The 14,268-nt window shown below is 44.4% G+C and overlaps 1 protein-coding gene across 2 annotated transcripts in view; it reads right to left on the bottom strand.

The window, feature by feature from the left end:
* Window positions 1–12,889, bottom strand: part of TBCK (TBC1 domain containing kinase) — a 1,319,282-nt gene extending 1,306,393 nt beyond the window's left edge. For both annotated transcript variants that reach the window (XM_069241253.1, XM_069241261.1), the window contains exon 1: window positions 12,763–12,889. The gene's annotated coding sequence lies outside the window, so the exon portion shown is untranslated. The remainder of the gene's footprint in view (window positions 1–12,762) is intronic.
* Between the last annotated feature and the right edge of the window lie 1,379 nt (window positions 12,890–14,268).

Genomic DNA, 14,268 nt, shown 5'->3' with positions numbered 1-14,268 from the left:
CGTATGGACCAGGGTTACATGACGGCTGTTGCGCTTCGTGATCTCAGTGCTGCCTTCAACACAGTAATCATCATGTGCTCGGCCAAAGGATGGAGGAGATTGCAATTGAGGATCTAGCACTCGTTTCGAGGATAGATCATTCCAGGTCCTTGACCGGTCTTATTTCTCTGACACGTTTAACTGTAGCTGTGGTGTGCCACAGGGCTCCTCTCTCAGTCCCACGCTATTTAATATTTATATGGCCCCCCCTGGCTGAGCTGGTGGAATCATTTGGACTTTCACTTGTTTTTTATGCAGATGACACCCAATTAGTGGTCTCATTCTCTACAAACTCAGCCTTGGAGGGACTTTCACTGTCTTCCTGCCTACAGGCAGTATCAGGACGAATGACTGATAGTATGCTCCAACTAAACTGTGACAAAACAGAAATAATGATTTTGGGCCACTACCCGGGTCTGGGTAAGAATCTTCTGCTGCCAAGCTCCTTGAGGGAATTGCCTCCCCCCAAGAAGTACATCAAAAGCCTAGGAATTTGGTTAGACCCCCAACTTACGCTGGAACATAAAGCCAAGAAAATCCCTGCTATTTGCTTTGGATTAATGAGTCTCCTAAGGAAGGTTCTTACAATATTTCCGTCCTTGGCGAAAAGGCTCATTATCCAGGCGATTATTATGTCCCGACTTGATTATGGTAATGGACTGTTTCTCAGCTCCCCCAAATATGTGAAGAGGAAATTACAGGTGGTACAAAATGCCGCGGCCCGCCTCTTATTAGAAATACCAAGGCATACTTCTGTGAAACCGGCCCTTGCATCTCTCCATTGGCTCCCAGTGGAACAGCGTATAAAGTTTAAAACCTTATGCTGTATCCATAGGTCATTATATAACAGAGGTCCTCCTCTGTTAAAGACCTTGGCAACTTTCTATAAGCCTACTAGAGAACTTAGGTCTGCGTCAGCAGCACTGGCTACATTACCTAGAGTCAAAAAGGCTAGATGGGACGGTTCCACGATGGCCGATTTGGGAACTAAATTGTGGATCTCCGTACCCCTCAGGCTCCGATTAACCAGTCACGAATTCAATGTTCGAAAGGCACTTAAAACCTGGCTGTTCTAGATCTAGCCACTTCTCTCTCTTAGTTATGGGGATAGTCCTTAGCGCTGGGAGGCCTTCGGGTAGCCATGCGCTCTACAAGTGAATTAACATAACATAACATGTTTCTATCAAAAAAACAATTTCTATAGAGCTTACCATGATCTTACAGAGAAAGCATAATCCAGCACATGCTGTAGTGGCATTAGCCAACTTGATTACATATGTCTTCGAAGAGCTGCATGGACTGCCTTGGATTCACTTTCAGTTCAAGGTGGCTTCACAAACCACTGCCTCATTGCCAATTAGGTTATATTAAGTGCCTCTTTCTATAATGAAGTGAGTGAATCATGGTCAGCTAAATTGCTGAAGTAAGATTTATTTGCCTCAACAATAGAAGATAGAGGTTTACTTTCATTTGGCAAAGAAGGCCACAGCATTTGCTATGCCTTATACACCATGTAACACCTCAAGTGATTCTGGCTATCTTTTCCTTGTCTATCTTTGTCCCTTCCTGTCTGTACATGCACCATTGTTCGTTTTGTAATGTTACAATCAACATGTTCATGCTGTCTGTTACTGTCAATCTTCTCCCTTTGCTATCTCTGCCCTATGGGAAACATAAAATAGCTAAATTAGATCATTACAATTCCACTCTGACCTTCAAATCCCATTTTGATGGTAAGTAGCCTGAGTCTTTGTTCATAAACAGTCATACCATAAGGTGTGTGTGTATAAAATATGCATATATTGTTTATTAACATTCTTGCTCCTGTTGTGGAACCAATATATTATAACTATGGTTTCCAGACACAATGAGTTATATATGGTCAAAATAAATGTGATGCCAACAACATTTTCTCAGCAATGTTGCCTAGATAGGTGGCGCAGAACGCATCCTTTTCAGCCAGGACCCTGTTACCAACCAAAGGAAAGTGGTGGGCATTCTTCAGGCCAAAGGGCACTACCCTGAACTGGTAATGTCCCTCAGGTGTTGAAAAGGCAGATTTCTCTTTGGCTCCCTCAGGCAAGGCAATCTGTCAGTACCCTGATGTCAAATCAAAAGTAATCAGGAATTTGGCAGCGCCTAGTCTGTCAATAAGCTCATCAGCTCAGGGATGGGATGAGCATCATTCTTGGTGACTGAATCGAGACACCGGTAATCGCGCAGAACCTAAGTTATGGCTTGGCACTCGGCACAGCAGCCTTAGGCACCAGCAGCACAAGGCTGGACCAGAGACTGCTTGACTTCTCAATTACAGCATCTTGGCAACTTTATCCTTATTGCTGGCCTTTAGCTTGTCTGACAACCTGTACATTTTATTCTTTACAGGGGACTGCCTCCCATGTCACAGTCACACACAAGTGCGAGAGTATAGGGGTGAGGGAAAACAGGGAGGAGTACTGCTCAACTAGCTTGTAGCAGTCCCCTTACTGCTCCTGGGTCAGGGAGTCAGAGAGATTGACACCCTCCACTGACCCATCACCTTCTTTGGCAGAGAGGAGGTCGGGGAGAGGTTCACTCTCCTCCTCCACACCCTCATACGTCACCAGAAGCAGGTTGACTTCACTCCTCTCAAAATGAGGCATCAGTCTTTTCACGTGGAGCACCTTTAGGGGTGCAGGTCCACTAAGTAAATGACCTCCCCTTTGCGCTCTTTGATCTCAAATGGGCCAGTGCAGCGGTCCTGGAGAGCTCTAGGTTCTATTGGCTCCATTACCCAAACTTTGTCGCCAGGCTGAAACTCCACCAGGGTGGCCTTCTGGTCATATCAGCGTTTCATGACCTCTTGGCTCGCTTCAAGGTTGCTCTTGGCCTTTTTCCAGGGGGCCAACATGTAGCTGAACACATCCTGGGGGAGGGGGTGGGAGGGACAGAGGGGCATGGGGAGGGGTTCTTGGGAACTTTATCCCACCCCTCCTTTACTATGCTTAAGGGTCCCCTGACAGGGTACCCATAAACAAGTTCAAAGGGACTGAACCCTAACCTCTTCTTGGGTACCTCTCTGTAACCAAAGAGAAGGCATGGCAAGAGGACGTCCCACTTACACCTCATAGCCTCAGGAAGGCCTGTGATCATGCCTTTCAAGGTCTTGTTGAATCTCTCCACAAGACCACTGGATCGAGGATGATAGGGTGGAGACATGAAGTTTGTGCCTCTGTCACACACAATCTCCTTTGGGAATCCCACAAGGGTAAAGATCGCCATTAGAATTCTGGTCACCACCGGTGCAGTCACCGACCTCCGAGGGATTGCCTCTGGGTAGCAGGTGGCATGGTCCACCAAAACCAGAATAAACCTGTTGCCTAGGGTAGTTTTGGGGTCCAATGGACCAATGACGCTGACGCCCACCCTTTCAAAGGGGATGCCTACGTCGGGGAGTGGCTTCAGGGGGCCCTTGAGCCTTTTCCCTGTCTTCCCACTGGCCTGGCAGGTAGGACGGGACATACAGAATGCATCCAAGACCAATAAAGGTGGGTGACAAGCCTGGCAAAGGTCTTATCTTGCCCTAAATGTCCTTCCAGGGGTATGTTGTGAGCCAGGCCCAGTAAGAAGGACCGGTAACCTGGTTCACTGCCTAGTCTTGGTGCTTGCTAAGCGTAGAATTTACTATGCTCAGGAAACATGCGGAGGGTCCCAGGTTGGAAGATGGACATTTTGCACTGGGTGACATGGGAGGGGATTGCTTTGCTCTGTGAGGTGTGCCAAGGTAGAAGACCCATGGAATTTACGAGAGTTTGGGATGGTGTGCTGTGTGGCTTTCAGGGGGGCGAGTGTGTAGATGATGTCTTTGACCAGGTGTTCCCCGGGTGGCCTACCCCCGGTTGGGTTCCTGATGCAATGATATCTGACCATTGGTTTTGGACTGCAACTTCCCTAAATCACTAGTGACTGTTGACAAAGGACATGTCTTGTAGAGCATTAGTGAAGGGCGGCCTTCCTATTACATTGATCTCTGGATTCTTTCAGGGGGCAGGTGGCTGCCACAGGCTGGGTGAGGAAATGGATGACTGTTAGTTTACTAGTTGGTCGCTATGTTTCAACAGACCTATTTATATCACTATCATTGGATCTCGTTCAGCTCTTACCTTATGATCTGTATTACTGGTCGTTTCCCCGACACGCTCATTTTCCTTCTTATCTGTCAGTACAACATGAGGCTTTCACACAGAATCCTATGCCACTGGTGGCCTACAATGCATTTCGGCTTATTTCTTTACTGTATGAACAACAATAAAGATGTTTTATGTTTATACCAATAAAAAAAACTTTATTTTTAAATGTATGTTTCTTTTCTCTGCTCTTAGTCGCATTGCACAACTATCACATGGCATATTCTTTCTGTTATGTATAAGTTTCAGCTTCTGTCTTGCAACCTGGAGTCACAGTTCAAAGTTAAAAAGAGCCATTCAAAACATGTCAATCTGTCTACCGATAACCCCAGTTCAAACTGGTGTAGTGGGTGCCTAATACTTCCTTGAAAGGGGTACAGAGGAACAGGAACAGGTTGACCAAGAGTGGAAACAAGGCAGAAGGAATAACAGAGGAAATGCCAGAGGAAGCGGCAGAGACAGAGTGAACCAAGGACATGAGGAGAAACAGAGATGGAGGAAAAGAGGACTTTATAGCAATTGACGAGTCAGTGGAAATGACCCTGGATATCTTAAAACCACAAACTTTCAAGAAATATTACAATGAACAGCATGGCTCCCTTGAGTCACTTCTACCGCTATAAGATAGAAATTATAAATTGTTTTTAGTAGTGACCATTAAAATGTATCACTTATTTAGATAATTAATGTAAATCGGATGCATAATCAACTTGTGTGATTAACTGTCAAGGCCCAAACAATTCAGACAATACTAAACACAAATTGTCATGTATCCAGCCAACAGAAGTCTGAGTGAACACTAAGGTTAACGGCAAGGATGGGGGGAGTATTAAGAGCAGTATGCATAGAATACTGTACGGCATTGTTACTTACTTGGCTCACATAACACCAAGAGCTTATGCACATACACCAACTATGAAGGATGGGAACATGTGAGGAATAAAATTGGAGAATGAGGCTTTTAATTTAAAGGCTAATTGTCCTACTATCCCCACATCAACAGCAAATTATAGATGATTAAAAAGTAAGGAACACATTGATTATAAATGCACTATACAGCTTTCCAGCAACACCTCAAGGTTCAATATGGGTTTCCTTACATCTTAATGCAGAACAACAAGACTCTGACTTCTTCTCTAATGAACCATGTATACTCTATAGGAACGTAAGTAGCAAAATGTAACATGTTACACACCAACTTTTGAAACCGTGCTTCCTTGAAAGGGTCAACTAAAATCTAGACTCCTTTTCTGTACTTGCCAATACAGTGTCCTAGCTATCCAGCCAAGTCTTCTATATTTTAAAAATTTGTCGTTAGCTGTACACACAGCTGAAAATACAAAAAAGGCATTCACTAAGTGGCATTAAGTAAAAATACAGTAGTAGCTTTGTGGGATACAATCTAAAAGACATCTTGCTATCTAAGCGTACACTTAACTTGCGCTAAAGACTTTCTACACATACTGCATAGTAAAATATAATGGTTGTTATCAGTCACCACATAACTTCCAAACAAGGGATTCCAAAAAGGAAAAATAGTTGACTCCTGGAGGCAGAGAAAATAATACAGTCCTCTATCGTTCATCGTCTAAGTGCAGAGAGGAGGCCTGTAACTGTTCATTACAGATCGTATTGTAATATTTACAGAGGGCTTACTATCTCTATGTGGGATGCTGAAGCGCTTGCCTATGTGGGTAGCACGCTACATCTTGTAGGGTGTGTGGATGGAAGTGTGTTGTCCTTGCTTTGATCCTGTGTGGGTAGTGTTTCCATGTTGTGCCTTAAGACCACCTTGGTGTAGTGATCGTGTTATGTGATGCAGCGATGAGCAGTGAAATGGATGAAGAAGCAACAGAAACAGATGCACAGTTTACGGTTTTCAAGAAGCTGGCAGAGTAGAACCGCTCTGCAGGTCCCTTGAAGGTATTTATGTCCATAGTTCACTTAGCTGTTATCTATTATGGGTTGTTCATTCTTAAATATTTTGTTTAAAGTTTATTGTCTTGAGCAGGCATAGGTTAAATGGAGAAGTGCCAGAGAAATCTGGTGGGATGGACTTTGTTAAACTCATCCCATATGTAAATGTCACTGTGAGGTGTCAGGAAGCGATCATAGTATGTAGCTAGTTGGGACTTGCAACAGTGGACTAAATTAAAAGTTCTCCAAAGGCCAGCAACATCTAGCAAACCTCTTCAGGTATTCCATGCCTGATCTGTGGGTGATGGAGGTTTATCTGCTGTGGACTGTTACAGTGTCAGGTGATGGCCATTACCTTTAGCAGTTGTGTCCTATGTGAGTGTAAGCATCAAGCAATAAAATAATTATTATGAAGCCTATATGAACTACAAGCAACAGCCCAACCACTGAGTGTTACGGTATTACTATTAGTGGGTTTGGTAGGGTTTTTGTCCATCTTGCGCTCTTAAGGAATCCAAGCCATGTACTTACTACAGTTTCAATGTGCTAGAGTAAAATAATAGAAATTTGCTATGATCTTTAGTAGTATATCAATTCATGATATCATGGTTGGTGGTTTTAATAGATAAACTACCAGAGATTAGAGTACTGTTAGGATGCAGAGGAATAACTTTTAAACAAGAGCTTGTGTTCTTTGAAATGAGGTGTGGATATTTTGTACAGATTACATAATAGGGATTACGTCAAACATACATGTGTTTTATAGTAGGCCGTTCTCAGATAGAGGAAGTATGCAGAAACTGGAAAGGAAGGACAGAGTCACTCTAAAGCATGGGTACTCGCAAATATTTTCCCAGGGGCCAAAAAGAGTCGGAGTGCGGGGTCGGCATTAAGGTGGGTGTGGAGAAAGCAAAGCATATACATCTACAGATCTAGTGGCAATTGCGCAATTTGACATCAGAAAACCTGGCATTAATCCTTACTTCCTCCCTTGACCAAATTGTGTGATCCCAGGCAATTGCTCTACTTCACTTTTCTTTCATTATCACAAATAAGAGGACCTCGCAAAAAATTACTTCAGGGTGTGTGCACTACAAACCCTTCTCCTGTGTTTGATTTAATGAACAATAATGTTGTTCATGTATAATTGGAACCCAACCCACCCATAGAGTGCACATAACAACTGACTTGTGTTTTAGTTCACTGTTGGCATTGTTGTCAGGATGGGATGGGGAGAATTATTGTTTCTAAATTCATGTTTGAAAACTCACTTTCAAAAAAATACTTTGCAATGCACTAATACAAACTGAAATACTATGGTGAAATGGTTCAGCATGTTAATACACTTTTTTAATTTGTGAAGAGACTATCATATTTTTACACTTTTGTTGCCACATGTCTGTAAAAATGTAGGTGTTCCTTAAGTTAAGCAGTGCAGGAGTGCCAAGTTACTGTCTTTCTTTAACTTCAACTAACCTTAAAATAAATACTTGCCTGTTTAACATATTTTAATGGTAATGCTGACTTTAGTAAACAGCAGCCCAGTGCTTCTGTTGACCGGGGGGGACACATGCAGCCCCTATGTCGTACTCAGAAAATCACTGGTCTAAAGGAAAAAGAGTTCACAATCTAAAGTTTTAAGTCAAAGTCAGTTTTCATGCAGAATTTTTAGGATTATAATGAAGGGTTTTTGAGATTGCATGCAAAAATATAGAAAGAAAGCATTATTTGTATGTGTTGCAATGTTTTAATAAAGAAGTGGGGTCTTTCGATCCTAGTATCTTTACATTGCCTATTTTGGTTATGTAAATTTGCCCCATGAGAGCATGATCCCTATCCCTCAAAACAAATACAGGATACTCAAGATGTGGAAAAAATCACAATGCAGTATTTAAAGGCAGTCTCAAATACACACCAAATATAGTACACGTTAAAGAAAAGTGTAATGACATCCTTCTTTAAGTAAGTGTTTCACAAATATACAATGCCAATAAGCTTCAAATGACACTGATTGGGAGTTTGTATCTTTTATTTTCTTCACAGTTCAAACAATAGTAGTCCATGAGCGAGAGCTCTACAAATCAGAAGCGCAGTTGGTCCCAGGGCTCCAAAGATTGCTTGAGAGGTACGATCTTACAAAAAATCATAGGCATGGACTTAATGGTTAAAATAGTGAAAAGGCTGAAATGTAAGCCCTGTATCTCAGAACAAAATTAGTGGGCACATGTGAGTTACTACACACTGGGGGTGTACCGTGTTCATAGCAACATGAATAGTATAAATATGAAAGGAAAACCGAAGTGGAATCAGTAGGTTAATCACTGTACAAAAACTGTGTTTTTTTATAAAAGCAGAGAAACGTAGGTCAAATCAAGAAGAAATAAGCCAGGATGGTCTCTTAAATAAAAAGTAAAATTTCACTAGAAGCTGGAATACACAAAAATAGTATCATTTATTTAAGAGAAAGTTAGTAGTGGCGGGAAGATGAAGAAATTCATGAATTGTTTAATGGATGGGCAGTACATAAAAATAGAAAAGTTGTTTATCTCGAGATAAATGCCACAGTTAGTATTAAATTCGGTTACTGGCAGATTCTGAATCCAAACGTCTAAAGTTAACCATACGAGTCAGTTTTCGTCTCGACACCAAAAAATAGGTGGACGTCCCATACATGTTTGGCATAGGCATACCTGGTCTGGTAGTATAAGGCAGACTCTCTGGTCCCGGTGTTTTCAAGAAGTACATGTCTAGCGCGGTTACTAAGGGCCATATGTACGAACACATTTTCCCATTGACACAGAATGGGAAAAACTCTTTACTACATCTGGCCCTAAATTCCTAAGAGCTTCTCCGGTCTCGGTGATGCAAAGAAGTGCGTAGTAGCCGCTGTGGAAATCTACAGGGTAGGCTAGTCTTAAGCGGCCTAGGCAAAAAAAGTCAAAGAACAGCGATTACCCACCGTTTAAATATTCAACGCTGATCAATTTAGTTTTAACTACTGTAGGAGGCTGGACTGGCTTGTAGTGAGTACCAAGGGGTACTTACACCTTGCACCAGGCCCAGGTATCCCTTATTAATGTGGAGGGGTGTCTAGCAGCTTAGGCTGATAGAAAAGGTAGCTTAGCAGAGCAGCTTAGGCTGAACTAGGAGACGAGTGAAGCTCCTACAGTACCACTAGTATCATATGCACAATATCATAAGAAAACACAATATACAGATATACTAAAAATAAAGGTACTTTATTTTTATGACAATATGCCAAAGTATCTCAGTGAGTACCCTTAGTATGATTATAACAAATATACACAAGATATATGTACACAATACCAAAAATATGCAGTAATAGCAATACAAAGCAGTGCAAACAATGTATAGTCACAATAGAATGCAATGGGGGCACATAGGGATAGGGGCAACACAAACCATATACTCTAGAAGTGGAATGCGAACCACGAATGGACCCCAAACCTATGTGACCTTGTAGAGGGTCGCTGGGACTGCAAGAAAACAGTGAGGGTTAGAGAAATAGCCCACCCCAAGACCCTGAAAAGTGGGTGCAAAGTGCACCTAAGTTCCCCAAAGAGCACAGAAGTCGTGATAGGGGAATTCTGCAAGAAAGACCAACACCAGCAATGCAACAGTGATGGATTTCCTGACGAGTACCTGTGGAACAAGGGGACCAAGTCCAAGAGTCACGATCAAGTCGGGAGTGGGCAGATGCCCAGGAAATGCCAGCTGTGGGTGCAAAGAAGCTGCCACTGGATGGTAGAAGCTGTGGATTCTGCAAGAACGACAAGGGCTAGAAACTTCCCCTTTGGAGGATGGATGTCCCACGTCGTGAAGAGTCGTGCAGAGGTGTTTTCGTGCAGAAAGACCGCAAACAAGCCTTGCTAGCTGCAAGGGTCGCGGTTAGGGTTTTTGGATGCTGCTGTGGCCCAGGAGGGACCAGGATGTCGCCAATTGCGTGAGGAGACAGAGGGGGCGTCCAGCAAGATAAAGAGTCCACTCAGAAGCAAGCAGCACCCGCAGAAGTGCCGGAACAGGCACTACGAAGTGGAGTGAACCGGAGCTCACCCGAAGTCACAAATGAGAGTCCCACGACGCCGGAGGACAACTCAGGAGGTTGTGCACTGCAGGTTAGAGAGCCGGGGACCCAGGCTTGGCTGTGCACAAAGGAAATCCTGGAAGAGTGCACAGGAGCCGGAGTAGCTGCAAAACACGCGGTTCCCAGCAATGCAGTCTAGCGTGGGGAGGCAAGGACTTACCTCCACCAAACTTGGACTGAAGAGTCACTGGACTGTGGGAGTCACTTGGACAGAGTTGCTGAGTTCAAGGGACCTCGCTCGTCGTGCTGAGAGGAGACCCAGAGGACCGGTGAAGCAGTTCTTTGGTGCCTGCGGTTGCAGGGGGAAGATTCCGTCGACCCACGGGAGATTTCTTCGGAGCTTCTAGTGCAGAGAGGAGGCAGACTACCCCCACAGCATGCACCACCAGGAAAACAGTTGAGAAGGCGGCAGGATCAGCGTTACAAGGTCGCAGTAGTCGTCTTTGCTACTTTGTTGCAGTTTTGCAGGCTTCCAGCACGGTCAGCAGTCGATTCCTTGGCAGAAGGTGAAGAGAGAGATGAAGAGGAACTCTGATGAGCTCTTGCATTCGTTATCTAAGGAATTCCCCAAAGCAGAGACCCTAAATAGCCAGAAAAGGAGGTTTGGCTACTTAGGAGAGAGGATAGGCTAGCAACACCTGAAGGAGCATATCAGAAGGAGTCTCTGACGTCACCTGCTGGCACTGGCCACTCAGAGCAGTCCAGTGTGCCAGCAGCACCTCTGTTTCCAAGATGGCAGAGGTCTGGAGCACACTGGAGGAGCTCTGGGCACCTCCCTGGGGAGGTGCAGGTCAGGGGAGTGGTCACTCCCCTTTCCTTTGTCCAGTTTCGCACCAGAGCAGGGCTGAGGGATCCCTGAACCGGTGTAGACTGGCTTATGCAGAGATGGGCACCATCTGTTCCCATCAAAGCATTTCCAGAGGCTGGGGGAGGCTACTCCTCCCCAGCCCTGACACCTTTTTCCAAAGGGAGAGGGTGTAACACCCTCTCTCTGAGGAAGTCCTTTGTTCTGCCTTCCTGGGCCAAGCCTGGCTGGACCCCAGGAGGGCAGAAACCTGTCTGAGGGGTTGGCAGCAGCTGCAGTGAAACCCCGGGAAAGGTAGTTTGGCAGTAGCCGGGTCTGAGCTAGAGACTCAGGGGATCATGGAATTGTCTCTCCAATGCCACAATGGCATTGGGGTGACAATTCCATGATCTTAGACATGTTACATGGCCATGTTCGGAGTTACCATTGTGACGCTATACATATGTCGTGACATATGTCTAGTGCACACGTGTAATGGTGTCCCCGCACTCACAAGGTCCGGGGAATTTGCCCTGAACAATGTGGGAGCACCTTGGCTAGTGCTAGGGTGCCCACACACTAAGTAACTTAGCACCCAACCTTTACCAGGTAAAGGTTAGACATATAGGTGACTTATAAGTTACTTAAGTGCAGTGGTAAATGGCTGTGAAATAACGTGAACGTTATTTCACTCAGGCTGCAGTAGCAGGCCTGTGTAAGAATTGTCAGAGCTCCCTATGGGTGGCACAAGAAATGCTGCAGCCCATAGGGATCTCCTGGAACCCCAATACCCTGGGTACCTCAGGACCATATACTAGGGAATTATAAGGGTGTTCCAGTATGCCAATGTAAATTGGTGAAATTGGTCACTAGCCTGTTAGTGACAATTTGTAAAAAGAGAGCATAACCACTGAGGTTCTGGTTAGCAGAGCCTCAGTGAGACAGTTAGGCATCACACAGGGAACACATACATATAGGTCACAAACTTATGAGCACTGGGGTCCTGGCTAGCAGGGTCCCAGTGACACATAACAAACATACTGAAAACATAGGGTTTTCACTATGAGCACTGGGCCCTGGCTAGCAGGATCCCAGTGAGACAGTGAACACACCCTGACATACACTCACAAACAGGCCAAAAGTGGGGGTAACAAGGCTAGAAAGAGGCTACTTTCTCACAACTACCGAGTACAACTACCCCTCACTTCAAAAGACCGATAGTGAACGAAGACAAAAATTAAAAAAGGCTATAATAAACTATGTCTGGTTGCATGTTGTTTGCAGAAAAGCAGAGCTGAAAGTACGCACGCCTGCTGGGGTTTCTTTCTCCAGGGAGAAATTGCTAATATCAACCACCTGCAGTGGAAGGACTCTGGCACTCATATGCCGAGAAGTGAGCCTCCTTATCCACCAAAGCTGGGGCTTCGCAGGATGGGGAATTTTCGTCTCAAAGCTTAATAAGACAAGCGCCCTTTGTGCGCGGGTAACTGTAGGGAGTTTACTTCTACACGCTTACCTTGCACAGCCGTCTATAAGAATCTGACTCAAAACACGCCCTGGGCGCAAAGCAAGAAAACCACTTATTGGATTCAAGTATGTTTCTAAACATATATTTAAATAGGACAAAAAAACAACAGCACTTCTCACATACGAAAACGTAAAAAATCCTTAAACGAAAACGTAAATATTTTCTCATATCCATGAAATTCACAAGAACTACCACATAATGTGATTGCTAGTCAGCTACTTACATAGACCATCAGTAAACTCATTTAGAGATCTATTGTCCGTTATCCATCATTTGCCGGTAAGATCAATCCTTCCGGGTCTCAACACAGCCAATCCCATTCCGCAACACAAGGCAAGGGGAAGAGGAAAAAGCTGGTAACCTGTAATACAACCGTAACATGAAAGATGACGTTGGATTGGCACATCCTACGCAGCTGGCCCAATCCCAGTGCACTGCACAGAATTTCATCTGTTTATTGGCCGACTTGTCCGTGCGTGCTCAATGTTTGTAAACTGAGCTGAGTCGGTCGAAGCTCCCCGTTCGGCAGCTAAGTGAATGCGGTGGGTCACAGGACCGTCAAGCTGCAGTGGCGCAAAGAGTTTCCAAAGAAGGCCCTGGAGCAGAAAATTATTTCCCTGTCTCATTGCAACCCACCCACCTTCTGGAAGTTTTTGCAGCCAGTATAGGGTGACCACATTTTGAGAAGTAAAAACCGGGACAGGTCGGCAATAAAAGGACAAAAGACTTAACACACTCTTTTATATCTGGCATGTCACGTAAGCCAGTAGTCTGTTCAATTGTTTTCCAAAATATACATCAGAATTTTCCCACTTTCCACGCTAAGTTTCTACCCACGGCATTGCATCAGACATTTCTATTTGTCATGTAACTTAGGTAACTGGAGGCACTCCTTTAACAGCTGTCTTATGCTGCAGTGCCATTTAAAGTACACATAATAATGTAATGTTTTAACGGTGGATGTTTTAGGTAAATAATGTAACTTTTTGAAGCTAAATTAAGCGTGTTTCTTAATAAATAAAGGGTGTTTTGGCACACCTGTGCACTTTCTGGTGTGATTAAGTGCCACTTGAGACAAAATAATGAGGTAAAGTAGGAGATAAACATGAACAATTCTGGTTCTAAAGATAAGTAACTACAAATTCTATATCAGGACCGGAGGCGAGGATTATGCATATCTTTCTTCACTTTTTATTAATCGGCAAGTTCAAAGTTAAACACAAAATGAACAGAAAAACTACAAGTTCCATGAAGCCGCCGCCATGGTAACCAGTATCCAATGAGGTTCCACCTTTCACGCTGGTATAAATAGCCTCAGCTGCGACACACTTCCTCTTTCTTCACTGCTCAGATAAGTGCCTTTCCTGCCTCCGGCTAACATTGCTTTGTTTAGCGCGTTATTGCCTTTTGTTTCTTCTGTGTAGCAACCAGTGTTGCTACGCCGGTGTGCTCGTCGCGGAACGAGTTTCCGCTCGAGCGTTTACTCTTCCTTTTCTCTGTTGTAGCAACTAGGGTTGCTAGGCGGGTGTCCTCAACTCGGAACACGCGTTCCGCTCGAGCGCTTCGCTTTCAGTTATTTTGCACTGTTGTAGCAACGGGTGTTGCTACGAAGGTGGACTCGACTCGGAACGCGCGTTCCGCTCGAGTGCACTTCTTCTTTTTGTATTTCCTAACGCGTCGCACCCGTCTGAGGCCGCGCGTCTTATTTATTTCACTCAGAAGGCGCCCA

Source organism: Pleurodeles waltl, chromosome 1_2 (assembly GCF_031143425.1).
Source record: "Pleurodeles waltl isolate 20211129_DDA chromosome 1_2, aPleWal1.hap1.20221129, whole genome shotgun sequence".
Classification (NCBI taxonomy): Eukaryota; Metazoa; Chordata; class Amphibia; order Caudata; family Salamandridae; genus Pleurodeles; species Pleurodeles waltl.
The sequence above is the reverse complement of the archived record's forward strand: the minus strand, read 5'-3'. Positions and strand labels throughout refer to the sequence as shown.